General features: G+C 43.1%; 1 protein-coding gene and 1 pseudogene across 1 annotated transcript in view; both read left to right on the forward strand.

The window, feature by feature from the left end:
• The window catches only part of LOC124775899, a 198,445-nt gene that overhangs the window by 143,885 nt on the left and 32,987 nt on the right, over positions 1-21,573 (forward strand). The window lies entirely within an intron of this gene.
• LOC124778195 lies at positions 19,001-19,118 on the forward strand (annotated as a pseudogene).

The following is a 21,573-nucleotide window of genomic DNA, read 5'->3' on the forward strand; positions in this document are numbered from 1 at the left end:
CGAGATACATTATGTTTGAGCTCAGAACATGTCCTAAGTTTTTACAATAAATGGATGACAAGGATACTGAATGGTAGTTTTGTGGATCACTTCTGCTACACTTCTTGTAAACAGGTGTGACCTGTGCTTTCTACCAACAATTGGGTACGGGTTTTTTGTTCGAGGAAAATACGAAAGATTAAAGTTAACAGAGGAGCTAAATGAACCGCAAGTCTGGTTTAGAGTGTGATATGGATTCTATTGGACCTTAGGGCTTTGTTTAGTTTTAAAGATTTCAGCTATTTCTCTACGCAACTGACGCTAACATCTATTTCACTCATCTTTCCAGTGGTAAAAGAATTAAAATGGGGCAATACTCCTGGGCCTTCTATTGTAAAGGAACATTTGAAAACAGGGTTATGCATTTCTGCCTTTGCTTTGCTACTCTCAATTTCAGTTCCTGCCTTGTCCATGACTGACTGGACGCTAACTTCGGTGTTTTATCAGCCTATACAACGCGACGAGAATTTCTTTGGGTTTTGGGAAGAACGCGACGAGAATTTCTTTGGATTTTGTGAAAGATCTTTCGACAATATTCAACTACGGTTGTCAATGAGGAAAGGGGATGGGGGTTGGGGTTTAATGTCCCGTCGACATCGAAGTCATTAGAGACGAAGTTAAGCGTGATCTGTGTCAAAGATGAGGAAAGATATCAGCTGTGCCCTTTCAAAGGAAGCATCCCGGGATTTGCCCAGAGCGGTTTAGGGATGTCACGGAAGACCTAAATCTCGATGGTGGGACACCGGTTTGAACCGTCGTCCTCCCAAATGCGAGTCCAGTGTCCTGACCTATGCGCCACCTCGCTCGGTGCTAGTGACTGAAGGTTTCAAGCATTGCTCTCTTGACAGCCAAACGCGTTTCATTGAACATCTCTCTATCTATAGCCATATACTTTGTTTTAGCCGGCCGCGGTGGCCGAGCGGTTCTAGGCGCTTCAGTCCAGAACTGCGTGACTGCTACGGTCGCAGGTTCGAATCCTGCCTCGGGCATGGATGTGTGTGATGTCCTTAGGTTAGTTAGGTTTAAGTAATTCTAAGTTCTAGGGGACTGATAACCTCCGATGTTAAGTCCCATAGTGCTCAGAGCCATTTGAACTTTGTTTTATTCATATTATGCAGATCTGAGTACATGCAAGTTTTTCCTTCTCCTAAGATCTAAAATTATTTATGAAGGAAGAAGTTTTCCTCGAGAGGAGTAATCTGATGTAAATGAGTTTACCGTAGAAACAATCAGCAATTTTTTTACCGGGGTGATAAAAATTGACAAATCTCGCAGGATTGAATATATTTCACTCAGTGGAGATTAACTTGGAAGATAAATATATTTTTTTTAAATGGGTATTTCTATATCCTTTCAGATGAAACTGCTTTATGGACGCACCTCCAGTGCCGGACAGGAGGGAATGCGTGGTTTGTTGAAGTAGAGTGCTGTGCCGGCGGTAGCATAGCTACCAGAAAGCTAGTGTGGTCTCGGCAGTGGAGCTAGACAAAGTGTGTCCCACAACTTACAGAAGAAAGGGCTCTAAAGGCGTGGTGAAGCCAGTTTCCTTAGGGGAGACAACTCCGACAGGAAAATCAGGCAAGTCGCGATGAGTATAAGTGGCTGCCCCATCAAGTGACATAACCCGCCCAGCTCTCGTGGAGCGGTCGTCGAATTATAAAATTACTGTCAAACTCACAGTCGGTCTCGAATACGGGACTGCATCAAGTGGTAGCAACCGGAAGACCTTAAAGGTCAAACGATTTGACAATGCTGATTATATGTTTTTGGCAACGTGAAACGTTCGAGAATTGACTAACAAAGAGATCGAGGTAAATCAGATACTTCTAGAAAGGAAAGTGGACGTTGCAATAATAACAGAAACTGAGAAAATCCAAAAGGAACAAAAGATCTGGTAGGTAACTGGATGACTTATACAAGGTGCGACCCATTCTTAAGTACTGCTCGAGTGTTTGGGATCTCCACCATATCGGATTAAAGAAGACAGAGAAGCAATTCAGTGGTGTGGTGGGCTACTAGATTTATTACCAGTAGGTTCGATCAACTAGCAAGTATTACGGAGATGTTTTGGGAATTTAAACAGGAATCGTTGTTGGGCACGTGAGGCTCTTTTCGAGGAACAATGCTGAGAAAATGTAGAGAACCGGCATTGGAGGCTCACTGTAGAACGATCCTACTGCCGCCAAAGTACATTTGGCGTAAGGACCAGGAACATAAGATAAGAGAAATTAGAGTTCGTACGGAAGCGTATAGACAGTCGTTTCTTCCTCGCTCTATTTGCGAGTGGAACAGGAAGGGAAATGATTAGTAGAGGTACGTTCTACCTTCAGTCATGCATCGTACGGTGGCTTGCGTAGGGTGTATGTAGATGTAGAAAGATTTCCCTGCGATGAAATGACAGTGCACTCGAGTTTTTTCTGTTTGTTGTAAGTGAAAGTCGCACAAAAGAGGCACCTTTTGTCGACGGGCAAGTGCTCTTAAGTAAACTGTTATGAAAAGAGCTATCTGCAGTAACGAGCAAAAAGTGGGGCCAACTTTGTCGACCAGCTTTATAATAGAAATACGCTTTCACGCACGTCCTTGCACTGCAGTAAAGCAGAAGCACCAGTAGCACCTAGTGAAAGGATCATTAAGGACACTCGCTTAAAGCAGCGATTGCGATGGCTGTTGGGTAACAAACTGCTTTTGCCTTACAATTTTGCGCTATAGCTTGCGTTTTTCCGAGAAGAGTGCTTTCTGCAAAACGTCGAAAGCGGTAAAAGCTCATCGCGAGCAATCAGCTTGCTCTATACTTACAAACGTGGTTACTATCGTGGTTAAGAAGCCTCGCGTTGTACAAACCCATGAATCAAGTAAAAGGAATTACATTACCGCGTGCAACCTGGTTAGATGCTTTCTCGTTAACCCACCTCGCTGCCTGGATAAATAGCCGTTTTCCAAACATATCATGCCGGCCACAGATAGATTATCTTTCGTGTCGGGGCAGAGGCTGTTTCTGGTCGTAGTTGCTCGTCAGAGAAAAACTAGCAAGTAAGCCTGTGGGGCATTTGTGTTCGGAATATAGAAAATTAAAAACCAACTTCCATTATGACGACAGGCGATAAATATTCAGTATCCGGCTATGTGCATGAACTTTTAGGGTATCTAACTGTCTCATGAAATATCGGGTTTCACCCTATGTCAACGTGAAGTATTTTTCCTAGCTTGGAGGACCTGAAAGTGGTACGGGTACATCTAGCTTCCTGAAATAAGTAAATTAATACTTGAAGTGAAAATAGCGGCATCGTCCCGTAGACCAGTATTAGCGAACAAGATAATGGTTTCCTCATCAAATATTTACCTGGTTACGTAGTTGCGACATCGTGGTGGCATTCAATGTGAAAAAAAAGCAAATCGATTTCCGGTGGCGGGATAAATGTTTGTACGGAGATGTGACTGACAAAGAGTAGAGATAAGGTGACTTAAACCGCCTAATCACCAAACTGTCTTCCGAGAAAGGTCAAAGGACAATGTAGTAACCATGGTTCGTAGACTGGTTGGGGACAACGAACTCGAAAAAATGGTTCAAATGGCTCTGAGTACTATGGGACTTAACATCGGGGGGTCATCAGTCCCCTAGAACTTAGAACTACTTAAACTTAACTAACCTAAGGACATCACACACATCCATGCCCGAGGCAGGATTCGAACCTGCGACCGTAGCAGTCGCGCGGTTTCGGACTGAAGCGCCTAGAACCGCTCGGCCACCACGGCCGACACAACGAACTCGCTAGCCCCTTTGATGTTATGCGGCTAAGTAGGCTATGCCCTTAGCACACACAAAATTCGTGATAAGATCACCAATTCGCACGACGCCTTTCGAGCTAAGGTTTTTATCTCCAAGCAAAATGTACGAGAATCTTTAAAGATGTCAACATTTTGACAGCATAGAAAATACTAAAATCACCGAACAAACAGTTCCTGAAAAGGACTCGGGCATGAATGTGTGTGATGTCCTTAGGTTAGTTAGCTTCAAGTAGTTCTAAGTCTATGTGACTGATGACCTCAGATGTTAAGTCCCACAGTGCTTAGAGCCATTTGAATTTTGAACCTGAAAAGGCCTGAATGCTAAGTAAGGTAGAAAGTCTTTGACCTGAAGATTTTTCTATTTTCATCTTGTGAAAAGAAAATATCATATATTATATACACTGAAGCGCCAAAGAAACTGGTACAGGTATGCGTATTCAAAGACAGAGATATGTAAACATGCAGGTCATGGCGCTGCGGTCGGCAACGCCTATAGAAGACAACAAGCGTCTCGCGCAATTGTTATATCGGTTACTGCTACTACAATGGCAGGTTATCAAGATTTAAGTGAGTTTGTACGTGCTGTTATAGTCGGCGCACGAGCGATGGGTTACAGCATCTCCGAGGTAGCGATGAAGTGGGGATTTTCCCGTAAGATCATCTCACAAGTGTACCGCGAATATCAGGAATCCGGTAAAACATCAAATCTCCGACATCACTGCGGCCGGAAAAAGATCCCGCGAGGAATGAAGAGAATCGTTGACCGTGACAGAAATGCAATCCTTCCGAGGTTAAACACTATTGACCAGGTCTGGGACGCGTTGCAACGTGCTGTTCAGAAGAGATCTCCACCCACTCGTACTCTTAAGAATTTATGGACATGCCTCCAGGATTCATGGTGTCAGTTCCCTCCAGCACTGCTTCAGACATTAATCGAGTGGCCTCGCGGGGCCCTACACGATATTAGGCGGTTGTACAAGGTTATTTGGCTCTCCAGTGTATTTTAACTGAGGACAGAACATTTACAAAATGCAACAGGTGCACTAGTATGATTGCGGTTCGATGATCCCTCTGCCAAGCACTTAAATGTGAATTGCAGAGTGGTCATGTAGATGTAGATTTAGATGTAGACGAAAGCCTGCTCTCGAAACGCCTCGTGTGACATGTGATATTATCACGAATTTTATGTGGCTCAGCCAGATTTTAATATTTTACCCCTTGTTACATGTATGTTGTGGTTTTCCCTAAATAACTTAAGGAAACACAGGCATTATTGCTTCAGTGGGGTCACGGCCGATTCTACGTGTCATCCGAGTCAAACCCCAGCTAGCGCTCCGTCTCTTACGGGCTCGACATAGGCGGGACGTTAAACTCAAATACTTTTTCCCTCATTTTGTAACTGAAAGAACAGCGCTTAAAATTTCCTCTCACCCTGTTATAAGTTTTCGCTAGTTGCCGTGAACCATTTCAACCGAATGACGGGACGGTTCCTGAAATATGCCATGAGTCCTCCTTTCTGTTTACTTCCCGAGCTGAGCATATGTTCAATCTCTGATGATCTCCAACTCGCACAGCACCTCCGTGGGCTGCTTAAAAATCTGAGTCGACTTCGTGCGAACCCATACAAGAAGAATAAGTCTTTACTGATTGTAGGGATCAGATCAGTGACTCACTGGTAGCTGATAGCTCTCACGTGGGCGGGTCATCACAAAAGTAATGGTATCTTTTTCATCGTAGTTAGATACGAGAAACATAACTACGTCGAAGATTAAGACACACATACATGGTATAATGTCGTGAAATATAACTAAAAACATAACAAGTTTTTGGCTATGAGATGACGCATTAACCATGGGGATGCAACTCATACAGAGTTTCCGATAACACCACCGTGCTTCACTGTAAGGCCATTTGGAGCGCTGCAAGTTTATCAATCCTTCATCATCACGTTTTCTTATTGAGTCATGCAAAATCTTCCATATTTGTTTTTGTTTCGTAGTAAAGAGAAGTTGGTTTCATTGCATTGTGTTTCTGATTACGGCTTCTTGTGGTTGCTGCCCTCTGAATTGCTTTATAAATTATGAATAACTTAATGTGGAATGATTACACAGTTAATGTCGTGGGGAAAGGAAACGAGACTGCGACTTACTGGCAGAACATTTACAAAATGCAACAGGTGTACTAAAGTGGTGCTTACACTAAGCTTGTCCGCCCTCTTCTGGAGTACTGTGTGGTGTCGGATCCGCATCAACTAGGATTGACAGAGTACATCAAAAAGGTTCAGCCAGCCGTTGCGGCCGAGCGGTTCTAGGCGCTTCAGTCTGGAACCGCGCGACCGCTACGGTCGCAGGTTCGAATCCTGCCTCGGGCATGGATGTGTGTAATGTCCTTAGGATAGTTAGGTTTAAGTAGTTCTAAGTTCTAGGGGACTGATGGCCTCAGATGTTAAGTCCCATAGTGCTCAGAGCCATTTGAACCATTTTGAAATAAGTTCACAGAAGGGGAGCTCGTTTTGTATTATTGCGAAATAGGGAAGACACTGGCACAGACATGATACGCGAATTGGGGTGGCAATCATTAAAACAAAGGCGTTTTTCGTTGGGGCAGGATATTCACATGAAATTCCAATCACCAGCTTTCTCCTCAGAGTGTGAAAATGTTTTGTTGGCGCCCGCCTACATAGGAAGAAATGATTATCATAATAAGATAAGAGAAATCAGAGTTCGCACGGAAAGATTTAAGTGTTCGTTTTTCCCGTGTGCTGCTCGAGAGCGTAAAGGCAGAGAAATAGCTTGAAGGTTGTTCATGAACCCACTGCCAAGCTCTTAACAGTGAATTGCAGAATAATTGTGAGATATAGACGCAGATAAATATGTTGCTTGAATTCTGGTTGATTTCTGCTTGCATCTATAATACTGGGTGGAGTAAATGATACTATGGATCTCTGTTCCATATAAAACAAAAGTTGGTTTCGTCGCATGGTGTTCGGTGTTTAATGCACATTGGTTACGGTTTACGAATCCGTATGTGAACTGCTCGATTTAAATGCTTCCAAGTACATTGTCTTTATTCTACTTCATTTTTGTTTGCATCTGTTTTCTGTACTTTCTTGCCTTTAATGGAGAATTCCATGTGGGCAGCTTTTGACAGAATTGGCATTCAACTTTATTACATCTTGTCACGGAATGAGTATATATTGCAGCTTTGAATAATGTTTCTCCTTGCCACTGAGTATCATGCATTTCACAGTTACTTGCAGAGTATGGATATAAATGAGTGTGCTCTTTTAGTGACTACAACATTCTTCATAGTATGAAGGCTTTCACGACCGGATGACATATCTTCTGGTAAACCTTGCGGGATGTAAGGTCGTGGTCTTCAGCTGAAGAGTTTCATGGACCACGACCTTACATCCCGCAAGGTTTACCAGAAGATACAACATTCTTCCTTGCAAATGCCGGCCGCGGGGGTCTAGTGGTTCTAGGCGTGCAGTCCGGAACCGAGGGACTGCTACGGTCGCAGGTTCGAATCCTGCCTCGGGCATGGATGTGTGTGATGTCCTTAGGTTAGTTAGGTTTAAGTAGTTCTAAGTTCTAGGGGACTGATGACCACAGAAGTTAAGTCCCATAGTGCTCAGAGCCACCTGAACCTTGCAAATGCTAAAAATGGTACAGTAGTTACGCAGATAAGGGATAATGGAATGGCCGGCCGCGGTGGCCGTGCGGTTCTAGACGCTGCAGTCCGGAACCGCGGGACTTCTACGGTCGCAGGTTCGAATCCTGCCTCGGGCATGGATGTGTGTGATGTCCTTAGGTTAGTTAGGTTTAAGTAGTTCTAAGTTCTAGGGGACTGATGACCTAAGATGTTAAGTCCTATAGTGCTCAGAGCCAATTGAACCATCCATTTGATAATGGAATGTAGTCGAATTAAATCAGGTGATGCAAAGGGTATTAGATTAGGAAATGGGACGCTTAAAGTAGTAAATGAGTTTTGCTGTTTGGGGAGCAAAATAACTGATGATGGTCGAAGTAGACAGGATATAAAATGTAGACTGGCAATGGCAAGGAAAGCTTTTCTGAAGAAGAGAAATTTGTTAACATCGAGTATAGATTTAAGTGTCAGGAGGTTGTTGCTGAAAGTATTTGTATGGAATGTGGCCATGTATGGAAGTGAAACGTGGACGATAAATAGTTTGGACAAGAAGAGAATATAAGCTTCCGAAATGTGGTGCTATAGAAGAATGCTGGAGGTTAGAAGGGTGGATCACATAACTAATGAGGAGGTATTGAAGAGAGTTAGGGAGAAGAGAAATTTGTGGCACACCTTGACTAGAAGGAGGGATCAGTTCGTAGGACATGTTCTGAGGCATCAAGGGGTCACCAATTTAGTACTGGAAGGCAGCGTGGAGGGCAAAAATAATGGAGGGAGACCAAGAGATGAATACACTAAGCAGATTCAGAAGGATGTAGGTTGCAGTGGGTACTGGGAGATGAAGAAGAGCCGCGCGGGATTAGCCGAGCGGTCTGGGGCGCTGCAGTCATGGACTGTGCGGCTGGTCCCGGTGGAGGTTCGAGTCCTCCCTCGGCCATGGATGTGTGTGTTTGTCCTTAGGATAATTTAGGTTAAGTAGTGTGTAAGCTTAAGGACTGATGACCTTAGCAGTTAAGTCCCATAAGATTTCACACACATTAACATTAAAGATGAAGAAGCTTGCACAGGATAGAGTAGCATGGAGAGCTGCATCAAACCAGTCTCTGGATTGAAGACCAGAACAACAGTTACGCAGATGTGTTTACACGTTATTAACAGATACTAGAAGCAATACATTGTAACAGAAATCAGTGTACCTGAATCATCCTCCCATTCCAATAAAAAATTTCAGAGAGCTCCATTAAACGCTAGGAAATACGAAAAACGTAATGCGAACTAAAATAAAGTAGAATACAAACAATACACGAGTACCGCCAACGTATATAAATCTAGCAGTACCCACACGGATTCGTAAGCAGGAACAAATGTACATTAGTCCACAGAACACCATGCGACGAAACCAGCTTCTGTTTCATATGAAACAAAAACAAATATGGAATCATTTCCTCCGCACGATGTTACGGAAGCATGGTACAATAAATCAGAATATGGGCAACACATTCACAATGCAATTCAAAGAATGCCATACACGCAAGAACGTTGCAATCAGGAACAGAATGCGACGAACCACAATCTGTGTCACATCACGTCATGTCAGATGATTTTTTTAGATTTTGACAAGTGCTGAAGCGCATTTATTTCCACTTGATAATGGACACCCGGTCAAAATAGCGATATTGGTGTTCACAGACAAACAGTTTTACAGTCAAAAGCCGACCACTATGTCACTTACAAAACTTTACAAGACTGTGGACCCCCAGCTACGTGATATTTGTTTTGACTGAGATTTCTCGAATGTATTACTTCATAAGGTCACAAAAATGTTTCCAAGTATACAATTCACCATTAGAGTAAGAGGCCCACCCAAAAAATATAATTGAAAAATGTTATCATCTAATTCTTTTATTTTGACAAACGAGAATACGGATTTTCGTGTCATGTTTTCCCATTTTCGAAACTCACTGCCAGGCCACTGCGAGCGCTACTATCGTTATGTTTCCGTATCGGAACACGGGCCTTGTCTGGTAAAACTCTGCAGCTACATGCGGCGATATTTTGTTTTTTAAATTGGAGTTCATTTCTGATTCTCTCTTCGACTCATGTGAGTGGGAATCTTCACATCTACTGATGAACGGAGCAGAATTGCCGACCGTGAACACAGTAATTCAAGGGAAAGTCAGAGACGTACTTTCACCGAAACTGTCTTCGTCAACAAACAGATACCGTGGAAAAGGGAAGACACTGAGAGGAAATGTTTGTATTATCACCGAGACATTTCCGACCATAGAACTTGGTAAGATTTGAGTCACTCTCTCTCTCTCGCCGATAAAGTTACTTTGAAAGCTGGCGCGTCCAGAGATTCCTCATGCCCACTAAGCGAGACGGAATCGCTAACACGTACTGCAGTTATCTCAGGAAGGCACCACCGAGCTCGTTATTATGGCAGCCCAAGTCACATTTATTGAACGCTGCATTATACGTCAAAGTGAAACAGATGCATGACACTATGTTTCAACATAGTCACCAAGTCTCTGTAAACAATGGCCGGAACTTTCTACCGTTCAATTCCTCGACGACAGGAATCCTCTTCTTCGTCACGGAGCTATTGTCTCAGCAAAAAAATCTTTCGTCCATGTTCTTATGTTCTTTCAGCTTGCCGAAGAGATGGAGATATTGCTAGAGTTTCACGGTGAATCAGTGTGTAATTTAGACTTTTTGCCCACAAGATTCGTACTGCTACGCGTACTTGAACTAGAGAGTACGTTTCCAGTTGCCACGCTATTTAACTCACACACTGTGACGCACTTGTTATCCGTACAGCATAAAAACTGAGTCTGCATAAAATACGGAGCATGTACAGCCTTCTGAGAATGTTCAACGCTTGTCGTACGTTGATCTTAGCGAGACGACACGTGCCACATAGTTTCTAAAGTGCTTACGAAATTATTAATGAAAACACACACAACACTGGTTACAGAATCCTACAATATTTATTATTTATTTAACAAACCGGTTTTCGGCTATTACGACATCAACAGTCACAATAAAATATTCTACAAAGAACCAACGGATCAGTCAGTCAATGATTACGTGGTTTCTTAAGTCCTCGTAAGCTCTTCTGCGTACTTTTCTCATCTGAAGCTGCTTAGATAAAAGACGTGGTAAAGGATGGCTTAGTAATAGCCCACAGATTGTTTTCTGAATGAGTGTTTCACCATACAGCAGGAAGTGCGCTGTTTTGAAACTTCATGACAAATTGAAACGATTACCTGCAGCTGCACCCAGTATTGGGAATTGTCAAATAGCAGAGGTTTTAAGTACATCGCCTGTGATAAAGAGACTGGGTTCCTTCTCCCAGTTTGGCAAAGATTTTAAAACGAGGGAGACTTGCAAATCAATGTAAATATGTCTGTAGAAAGGCAGAATCCTTCCACCAAGTACACTACTGGCCATTAAAATTGTTACACCAAGAAGAAATGCAGATGATAAACGGGTATTCATTGGACAAATATATTATACTAGAACTGACATGTGATTACATTTAACGCAATTTGGGTGCATAGATCCTGAGAAATCAGTATCCAGAACAACCACCGCTGGCAGTAATAACGGCCTTGATACGCCTGGGCATTGAATCAAACAGAGCTTGGATGGCGTGTACATGTACAGCTGGCCATGCGGCTTCAACATGATACCACAGTTCATCAAGAGTAGTGACTGACGTATTGTGACGAGGCAGTAGCTCGGCCACCACTGACCAGACGTTTTCAATTGGTGAGAGATCTGGAGAACGTGCTGGCCAGGGCAGCAGTCGGACATTTTCTGTATCCAGAAAGGCCCGTACAGGACCTGCAACATGCGGTCGTGCATTATCCTGCTGAAATGTAGTGTTTCGCAGGGATCGAATGAAGGGTAGAGCCACGGGTCGTAACACATCTGAAATGTAACGTCCACTGTTCAAAGTGCCGGCAATGCGAACAAGAGGTGACAGTGACGTGTAACCAATGGCACCCCATACCATCACGACGGGTGATACGCCAGTATGGTGATGACGAATACGCGCTTCCAATGTGCGTAAACTGGGATGTCGCCAAACACGGATGCGACCATCACGATGCTGTACACAGAACCTGGATTCATCCGAAAAAATGACGTGCACCCAGGTTCGTCGTTGAGTACACCATGGCAGGCGCTCCTGTCTGTGATGCAGCCTCAAGGGTAACCGCAGCAATGGTCTCCGAGCTGATAGTCCATGCTGCTGCAAACGTCGTCGAACTGTTCGTGCAGATGGTTGTTGTCTTACAATCGTCCCCATCTGTAGACAGGGATCGAGGTGTGGCTGCACGATCCGTTACAGCCATGCGGATAAGATGCCTGTCATCTAGACTGCTAGTGATACGATGCCGTTGGGATCCAGCACGTCGTTCCGTATTACCCTCCTGATCCCACCGATTCCATATTCTGCTAACAGTCATTGGATCTCGACCAACGCGAGCAGCAATGTCGCTATACGATAAACCGCAATCGCGATAGGCTGCAATCCGACCTTTATCAAAGTCGGAAACGTGATGGTACGCATTTCTCCTCCTTACACGAGGCATCACAACAACATTTCAGCAGGCAACGCCGCTCAGCTGCTGTTTGTGTATGAGAAATCGGTTGGAAACTTTCCTCATGTCAGCACATTGTAGGTGTCGTCAACGGCGCCAACCTTGTGTGAATGCTCTGAAAAGATAATCATTTGCATATCACAGCATCATCTTCCTGTCGGTTAAATTTCGCGTCTGGAGCACGTCTCCGTGGTGTAGAAATTTTAATGGACAGTAGTGTGATTATCGATGCAAGTACTTCGTTCGACTATTTTTATTTAAAGTTCTTTTTATATATATATACTGTGCGGAGAAAATTCTATTCAATTTTGGAGCAACTCCCTTGCAATAAGGATTCTTAAGAAACCATGGGATTATCAAGGAATAGTATGATACTATTAGATACACTAATGCAGGGATTGGACAAAAACTTGGTATTGCAGCCTGTCAGCACCAAAACAACACGAATGGAGCTCCATAACCAGGTAATTGCATGGCGAACTGCAATTCCAAAACCACTCATCAGTGATTCCAGTGTCCACACCAGGAAAACGTGGTGCTGAAGCCAGAAAACCTGGACTATTGACAACAGAGGAAAGTCATTTGGTCGGATGAGTCTTGTTTCACACATTTTCCAACTTTCGGTCCAGTTTGCGTCCCAAGAGTGAAACACAGCGATGATTTGGTGATGATTTGGACATCTATATCATACTATTCCATGAGTGTCATGGGTATTCTGCAAGATCGCATTACTGCCAAGGATTACGGAACCATTTTGGCTGGTCAGGTCAATGACATGGTACAATGTTTTTTCCCCATTGGCGGCAGGACCCCTGTTCACGCAGCTCGCATCGTCCATGATAGGTTTTGTGAGCACGAGGATGAATTATCGGGTGTCCCCTTGCCACCAAAGTCACCATATATCAGTGTTATTGAACTTTTGTAGTCTACTTTGAAGAGAAGGTTGCGTGATCGCTTTCAGATTCCCTTGAAAACCATACAGGACCTGTACTTGTCCATTCCGAGACGACTGGAAGCTGTTTTGAAAGCCAATGGTTTACCTACACCGTAATAGTGAAAATTATTTGTTTAAATTTATTTTATTGAAAGTGGATCTCGTATGTTGATTGTGTTTTAATGTTAAACTGTCTGTTAGATGCTAAACTTTGGGCTCCCGTTTTGAATGGTGCGAATACCAAATCTTGAAGTTGGCAGTTTGCGTAACGGAAACTGTTGGCTACAAAATTTAACTGCGAGAATGCGTAGAGTAAACTAACTGCAAGAATTCTAAGACAGTCATGACCTGTCTGAAAATTACTGTTATCACAAAATCTTTGAACTTTGATGAAAAACCGATTACTTTGACACTAAAGTTGGCCCTGTGAAATTTAATTAAAGAAAGAATCTGTTTTCTGCATTGTCTCATCTCTTTGCAATGCAGCTTCTTTGCCGAGGCTACGCGCGCTTGCACACACACCTTTCAATAGGCAAAGTAATTTGTTGCTTTTATCGTGTTTCCATATTTTCGTTCACTCCCCGGTATTGCTCTCTAGCTCGTCATTATAGTTTGTGAACAGTCATATATACTGAGTGGCCAAAAGTCACGGGAAGGGATGTCGCGTCTAAAGATGAGCTATGTACAACCTCCGAATGTTGCGAATGGTTGCGGCATATGGAGCCAGTATATCTGAGCAGTCAGTTATTGCCAGCTGTGTAGTGAACATGTCTCCACGTCGCCAGGTAACAGACTTTGAACGCGGTACGTGGTACGAAAATCGGCGCAAAACTCATGAGTCGGAACATATCTAGGATTAAGCAAGAATTCGGGTTTGCGTGGTGAACGGTATCTACGGTGGATGTTACACTGTTGCAGAGGCAATGTTTCCACACGCGTAAACAACGGCATAGGACAACGGTAAGTGATTGATGAACAGAAACCACGTCGTCCCCTCAGAGCCACTTGGAGCGAGTGATGGTCTACTATAAGTCAGACAGCTGATGGAAATGCAATCAGGTGATGTATTGGACAACAGCCGACAATTTTCTCACGTCCACATCTTGTTATTTCCAAGGCACAAATGCAGCGAGAGAGTGCTGTTGTCCTCGGATGCGGACCACCTGCCGAAAGACAACACGTACACACACACACACACACACACACACATACACACACACACACACACTCACTCAACGTAGCATTTAATCTGTCTTTTGTTGCTTGACCACAGAGAGAGAGCAGGTTGTCATTCAGGATTTAAGCAAAAACTTCTGTCTATTTACAAGGTTACTTGCTAAATTTATGGCAACATCCAGGCGTTTCGGAGTGAACCTGAACGATATTGTTCGGACATGGAGGAGATACTGAGAGACAGGAACTGCCGATGCCATACCTCGTTGAGGAGTTGGACAATCTGGACCAACAGTGCCTTGATGAACTTGTGGATAGTATGCCACGACGAATACAGGCACGTATCAATTTAAGAGGACGTGCTGCTGGGTATTAGAGGTACCGATGTATACAGCAATCTGATCCCCACCTCTGAAGATCTCGCTGTATGGTGATACAACGTGCAATGTGTGGTTTTCATGAGCAATAAAAAGGAAGGAAATGATGTTTATGTTGGTCTCTACCCCAGTTTTTTGTACACGTTCCGGAACTCTCGGAACCGAGTTGATGCAAAACTTTTTTTGGTGTGTGTAAGTACCAAACTATAGTGTCCCATTAAAAAAAATAAAACAAAGTTGACTTTCATATCTCCGAGGCGACCCCACCCAGCAACAAAAAACACCCAAAAACACATGGTTCACATGGCTCTAAGCACTATGAGACTTAACATCTGAGGTCATCAGTCCCCTAGTTAAACCTAACTAACCTAAGAACATCACACACATCCATGTACGAGGCAGGATTTGAACCTACGACCGTAGCAGCAGCGCGTTTCTGGACTGAAGCGCCTAGAACCACTCGGCTACAGCGGCCAGCAACAAAAAACCAGTCGTATTACGGCCCCCGCTGTCTCATGCAACTTTTGTCTCACAAACTTTTCAGCTCGTATCATACTTTCGGAGTTATTCTTGGTGGCAATAGTTAGTGACTGACCCTGTATAATCAACTGAAACCTTCCAGTGTTTCTGGGTCTCTTACACGTATACAACTTTCTTTTGTTATTCTTAAGCAAGCGTTGGCGGTGATTAAATTAGGCTCTGTGCAAATTTTATAGGTAGTCTTCTCTTTCTTTCCTTTCTCCCAGTTCATAGTCTCTATTTTTCCTTCTTTTCTTTCTCCTGTAGTCGAATTCCAGTCCCCTATGACTATTAAATTTTCGTCTCCCTTAGCTATCTGAATAATTTCCTTTATCTCATCATACATTTCTTCAATTTCTTCATCATATGCGGTGTTATATAAATCTGAACTACTGTGGTAGGTGTGGGCTTCGTGTCTATCTTGGCTACGATAATGCGTTCGCTATGCTGTTCCCAGTAGCTTACCCGCCTTCCTATCTTTTTATTCATTATTAAACCTACTCCTGCATACCCCTATTTGACTTTGTTTTTGTAATCCCTTATTCACATGACCAGAAGTCCAGTTGCTCCTACCACAGAACTTCACTAATTCCCACTATATCTAACTTCAACCTATCCATTTTCCCTTTTAAATTTTCTAACCAACCTGACCGACTAAGGGATCTAACAGTCCACGCTCCGATGCTTAGAATGACAGTTTTGTTTCTACTGCTGACGACATCCTCCTGAGTAGTCCTCGTCCGGTGATCCGAATGACGATCTATTTTACCTCCGGAATATTTTACGCAAGACGACGCCATCATGAATTAAGCACACAGTAGAGGTGCATGCCCTCGGGAAAAATTACGGTTGTAGTTTCCCCTCGCTTTCGCAGTACCAGCACAGTAAGGCCATTTTGTTTTATGTTAGAAGGCCAGATCAGTCAATCAACCAGTCTCTTGGCCCTCCAACTACGCAAAAGGCTGCTGTCCCTCTTCAGGAACCACACGCTTGTCTGTCCTCTCGACTGGTATCCATCCATTGCGGTTACACTTACGAGACGGCTATATGTATCGCTGGGGCACACAAGCTACCCCACCGACGGCAAGGTCCATGGTTTATGGGGGTAATCGTTGTGTTTACGAGGCGTGTTTTTTAAGTAAGTACCGTTTTGAAATTAAAAAAAGACGTGCTATGATATATCAATAATTTTATTTTGCATGAAAGCGTGTACCTTAATCTACTTTTCTACATAATTTCCGTCAATATCGAGGTACTTATCATAACATTGTACCAGTTTTTAAAAACCCTCCTCATAGAAGTCTGCCGCCTGACTTGTTAACCACTGCAACACCACTGTTTTGACTTCGTCATCGTCTTGAAGACGCTGACAGCCCAGGTGTTTCTTCAAGTGCAGGAACAGATGGTAGTCACTCGGCGCTAGATCGGGGCTGTACAGAGGATGGTCTAGAGTTTCCCATCAAAAAGATGTGATGAGATCTTTGGTCTGATTCGCCACATGCAGACGGGCATTGTCTTGCAGCAAAACGATGCCCTTGCTCAACTTTCCACGTCTTTTGTCCTGAATTGAACGGCGCAGATTGTGCAATGTCTTACAGTAAACTACTGCATTGATTGTATCATTACGAGGCAGAAATTCCACAAGAAATACTCCTTTTCTGTCCCAAAAAACTGTGACATGATTTTCCGGGCAGAAATTGTTTGCTTAAACTTCACTTTTCTGGGTGAATGTGAATGCCGCCATTCCATGGACTGTTGCTTTGATTCTGGTGTGACGTAGGCCACCCATGTTTCATCGCTCGTAACTATTTGGCTTAAGAAATCATCACCGTTGTTGTGGTACCACTCAAGGAAAGTCAATGCACTGTCTAAACGTTTGGTTTTGTGCACATCCGTCAACATTTTCGGTACCCAACGTGCGCACAATTTTCGGTAATTCAAGTGCTCGGTCACAATGCCATACAGAACACTACGAAAAACATTAGGAAAGTCATTCCGCAAGGAGGAAATCGTTAAGCGTCTGCTTTCTCTCACCTTATTGTCCACTTCATGCACCAAACTTTGATTAACGACCGAAGGACGCCCACTCCGTTGGTCATCATGCACATTTGTGCGGCCATCTTTAAATGCTCTCACCCACTTTCTTACCATTCCATCACTCATAATGTTTAATCCGAAACTGCACAGATCTCACGATGCATATCGATCATTTTTAGGCCTTTAGCATTAAGAAATCATATAACAGCCCGTACTTCACAGTCGGCGGGACTCACGATTATCGGAGGCATCTTAAACACTCGGTACACAACGTAAACACGGAAGAATCAGACTGTAATGGCGTCAGTGCGTAGACAACAGATGTAGGTACCCAGTGCGCATGCACAGAACACCGACCGTAGAACTGCGGCCGCGGTGTGGCAAAAAGGTACTATCTTGAAAAACACCCTCGTACCTCTTTAGGGTGGTCAATGAAAGGCTCCCTAAGGCACTGCTTTCTTTATGATTCAGAAAATATAGTAGTAGGTCTTTTAGTCCGATGAATTACACAGCAGAATAGGAAAAGGCTTGTACTTCTAAAAGTACGTATAACATATGCAGCAGTGGTCTGAGAAAAACATGTCATTCTCACTACGATAAAACGCAAAAAATAATTTACATTAACTACCTGAATGTATCATCGCAGGACAGTTATAATTACTTTATTCGAAATTTCAAAGTTGCTCCTGACATCTAAAAGTTGTTCTTAATCTCTCACTGAGTGCGTAATACATGTAATCCTCACCACATTATCATAAAATGTAAAAAGTATTTACGTTAATTGCCTGAATATATCACCGAATTCACAGATCTGAATAAAAATTCTGCTAATTGTGTTTGCTGCTAATACAATACTAAACTTCAAGCATTCGAATAACCTGCCTGTTGTCAGAAACCTCAAACAATGCTGATCCTACAATACTCAACAATGGGTCGAACAAGCGCCTTATAAGCCACTTCCTTCACGGACGAGTTACATTTCATTGAGATTCTTCCCATGAATCTGAGTCTAGAAAGTTACTCCTAGATATTTTACGGTAGACAGTGTTTCCAGCTGTTTGTCATCAATAGTGTAGCTGTACAGTACGGATTTCTTTTTCTATGTATGCGCAATATGTTACTTTTATTTACGATCAGGGTGAAATACCAGAGCCTGCAACATTCATCAATTGTCTGAAGGTCATTATGCAAATCGTTACTATCTTCTGGCGTTGCTACTTTGTTACAAACAACCGCATCATCTGTGAACAGCCTTAAATAGCATCCGACGCTTTCTACAATATCGTTTACATGTATTGTAAACAGTAACGGTCCTGTCACAGTTGCTTTGGGTACTCCGGAAATTAGATTTACAGCGACCGATTTTGTTCCGTTAAGAGCGACGTGTTGAGTTCCATCTGCAAGGAGGTCTTGAATTCAGTCACAAGTGCTCCGATAATAAGTTCGTATTTTTTTTCGCTAAACGGCAGCGCTGGACGATGTAAAATGCCTTCCTGAAATCAAGGAACACGGCATCAACCTGAACGCCGTTGTCTACGGTACTGTTGTCCTCATAGAGGAACAGAGCGAGCTGCATTTCGCAGGATCTCTTTTTGCAGAATCGATGTTGATTTTTATAGAGGAGATTTCTGTTCCCTAAAACGTCATAATTCTCCAGCATAAAACCTGTTTCATTATTCTAAAACAGATTGACGTCAACGATGTAGGTCTATAATTGTGTGCGTATGATATATGGCTGTTCTTAAAAACGGGAATGACCTGCACTTTCTTCCGGTCGCTAGGTACCCTTCGTTGCTCAAGTGATCTACGATAAATTACTGTTAGAAGGAGAGCAAGTTCTTTCGCATAATTTTTGTAGAAACTTATAGGTATCTGGCAACGGCCTTGCCGCAGTGGATACATCGATTCCCGTCAGATCACCGAAGTTAAGCGCTGTCGGACGTGGCCGGCATTTGGATGGGTGACCATCCGGGCCACCATGCGCTGTTGCCATTTTTCAGGGTGCACTCAGCCTCGTGATGCCAATTCAGGAGCTACTCGACCGAACAGTAGCGGCTCCGGTCAAAGAAAACCATCATAACGACCGGGAAAACGGTGTGTTGACCACACGCCCTTCCTATCCGCATCCTCAGCTGAGGATGACACGGCGGTCGGATGGTCCCGATGGGCCATTTGTGGCTTGAAGACGGAGTGCTTTATAGGTCTACCATCTGGTTCTCACACCTTTCCACTGCTACGCGATTGTAGTTGTTTTGCTATTCCGCGATCGGTTATCTCAATATCTGCCATTTCACCGTTCGTGTGACGATTGATAGGAGGGACTGTGTTACGATCTTCCGCGGTGAAATAATTTCGGAAGACCAAATTCAGTATTTCGGCCTTGTCTCTATTTTCTTCCCTATAGGTGCAAGTGTGGTAACTGCGTGAATAAATAGATGATTTTGATCCACTTTCGGCTTTTACACACGGCCAAAACCTCTTAGGGTTCTTACTCAGCTTCCATCGAAAAATTCTGGGAACATATCGAGACGCCGCTCTTCACTCACAGGTAGCCTCCAGCGTGTGGGAGGGCCACGCACCTCTCGTCCCACCAGCGGGGAATTTTAGTGAACACAGACCTTCACCTACACCTGCGCTGTTCTTCTCCCGGAAATTCCCGATCAATAAAACACACAATGCAATTATTAAAGGTTGGATAGCGACAAGTCACTAATCAGTGTTGTCAGGCCTTTTAATCTAGTCTCGTTCATACAGCATACACCTAAAAAAAAGCGTTGGCGTTTTCTCTGTACTCGTGTTGTTGGCATCTCTTCCACTAGTTTTAAGTTGTACGATTCATTTAAAGTCAAATATATATTACAATATCCTGTCTTAATGTTACAAGGGGCTGCCTTGATAGGTCAGGGGTGCACTACATAAAGAAAGCAGCTATTCGGGTAGCAGACTACTTGTACAGTAGTACTCTGGTTGTTAGCTTGAGGTACTCTGGTGAACACTCGCCAGTCGATGCGCAAATAGCGAAATCAGATCGCGTTCAGAGCAGACACTACGATTGCGAAAATTTTATCAGTGAATTGTCGAATTATTCGTAACACAGTTCTATTATTTTCTGCTCTCCCAGGAAATTTGTCGCGAACAAATATTTCTCAGGACCGAGAGCAAAAGATCCTGCCAAGAACCCGAGAAAATTCTGGTCCTACGTAAAACCGCCAAGCGGGTCGAAGACTTCTATCCAGTCTCTCGTTGACCAGTTTGGTGTAACAACAGAACATAGCAAACGAAAGCTGAAGTTTTAAATTTTGCATTTAAGAAATCGTTCACGCGGGAGATTTATACAAACATACTGTCGGCTGACCATCGCACAGAATCCCATATGGAGGACATAGTAATAGGCATCCCTGGAGTAGAGAAGCAAATGAAAGAGTTGAAAACAAATAAGTCAGCAAGTCGGGATGGAATCCCAAATCTGTTTTACTCTACGTCATTGGCCCATTACTTAGCTTGCATTCATCGCGAATCTCTCGCCCTGCGCAAAGTCCCAAGCGACTGGAAAAAAGCGCAGGTGACTCCTGCGTATAAGAACAGTAAAATAACTGACCAGCAAAATTTCGGACCAGAGTACTTAACATCGGTTTGCTGCAGAATTCTTGAAAATATTCTTATATCGAATACACTAAATTTCCTTGAGATGGAAAGCCTTCTATTCACAAATCAGCAAGGTTTGAGAAAGCAAAGCTCGTGCGAAACTCAGCCTGCCTTTTTTGAAATGTCAGTGGACGCCCCAGGATAAAGGAACAGCTAAAGTGCAGGTCATTTATCACAAGTCATTTGGTACTTCATACGAGTCCAACAATATTTTATTGCACAGATACATCTTATAATTCAGCTGCCTGGCAAAAACACAATTCTTCTGATTTCTCTCATTCTCTCTTACCATCATAAATATAGAACATTTTTCAAACACACATAAAAAAGGAAAATCTTCAGTTCAAATTTGCAGGTAAACAACACACAAATAGGGTCAATGTAAATAAACAGAAAAAAAGAATAAATATTTTATACACTGGCCAATGATGAGTCACATAATTCTGAAAACGTATTTGATGAATCACAGAAGGCCGCCTGGCCAAAACACGTTTCCTCTGAATTCTCTTACTCCATCATACGACCATAAATACAGAGCATTTTTCCAAACATACATTAAAAATGGAAACTCTTCAATTCAGGTTTACAGGTTACAAATAGGTTCAATACAAATAAATAAAAAAATAATTTTCTTATAACACTGGCCGAAGTGAATCACACAATTCTGAAAACATATTTGCTCAATCAGGGTAGTTTCTTGGACATATTCAAGATACTGACGTGGGAAAATAATAAAGTACCATTTAACAGTTGAGCATTACATCAATATTACAACTATTACGCTAAAAACCAAACTTCAGAC

Source organism: Schistocerca piceifrons, chromosome 2, assembly GCF_021461385.2.
Source record: "Schistocerca piceifrons isolate TAMUIC-IGC-003096 chromosome 2, iqSchPice1.1, whole genome shotgun sequence".
In the NCBI taxonomy this organism is placed as follows: Eukaryota; Metazoa; Arthropoda; class Insecta; order Orthoptera; family Acrididae; genus Schistocerca; species Schistocerca piceifrons.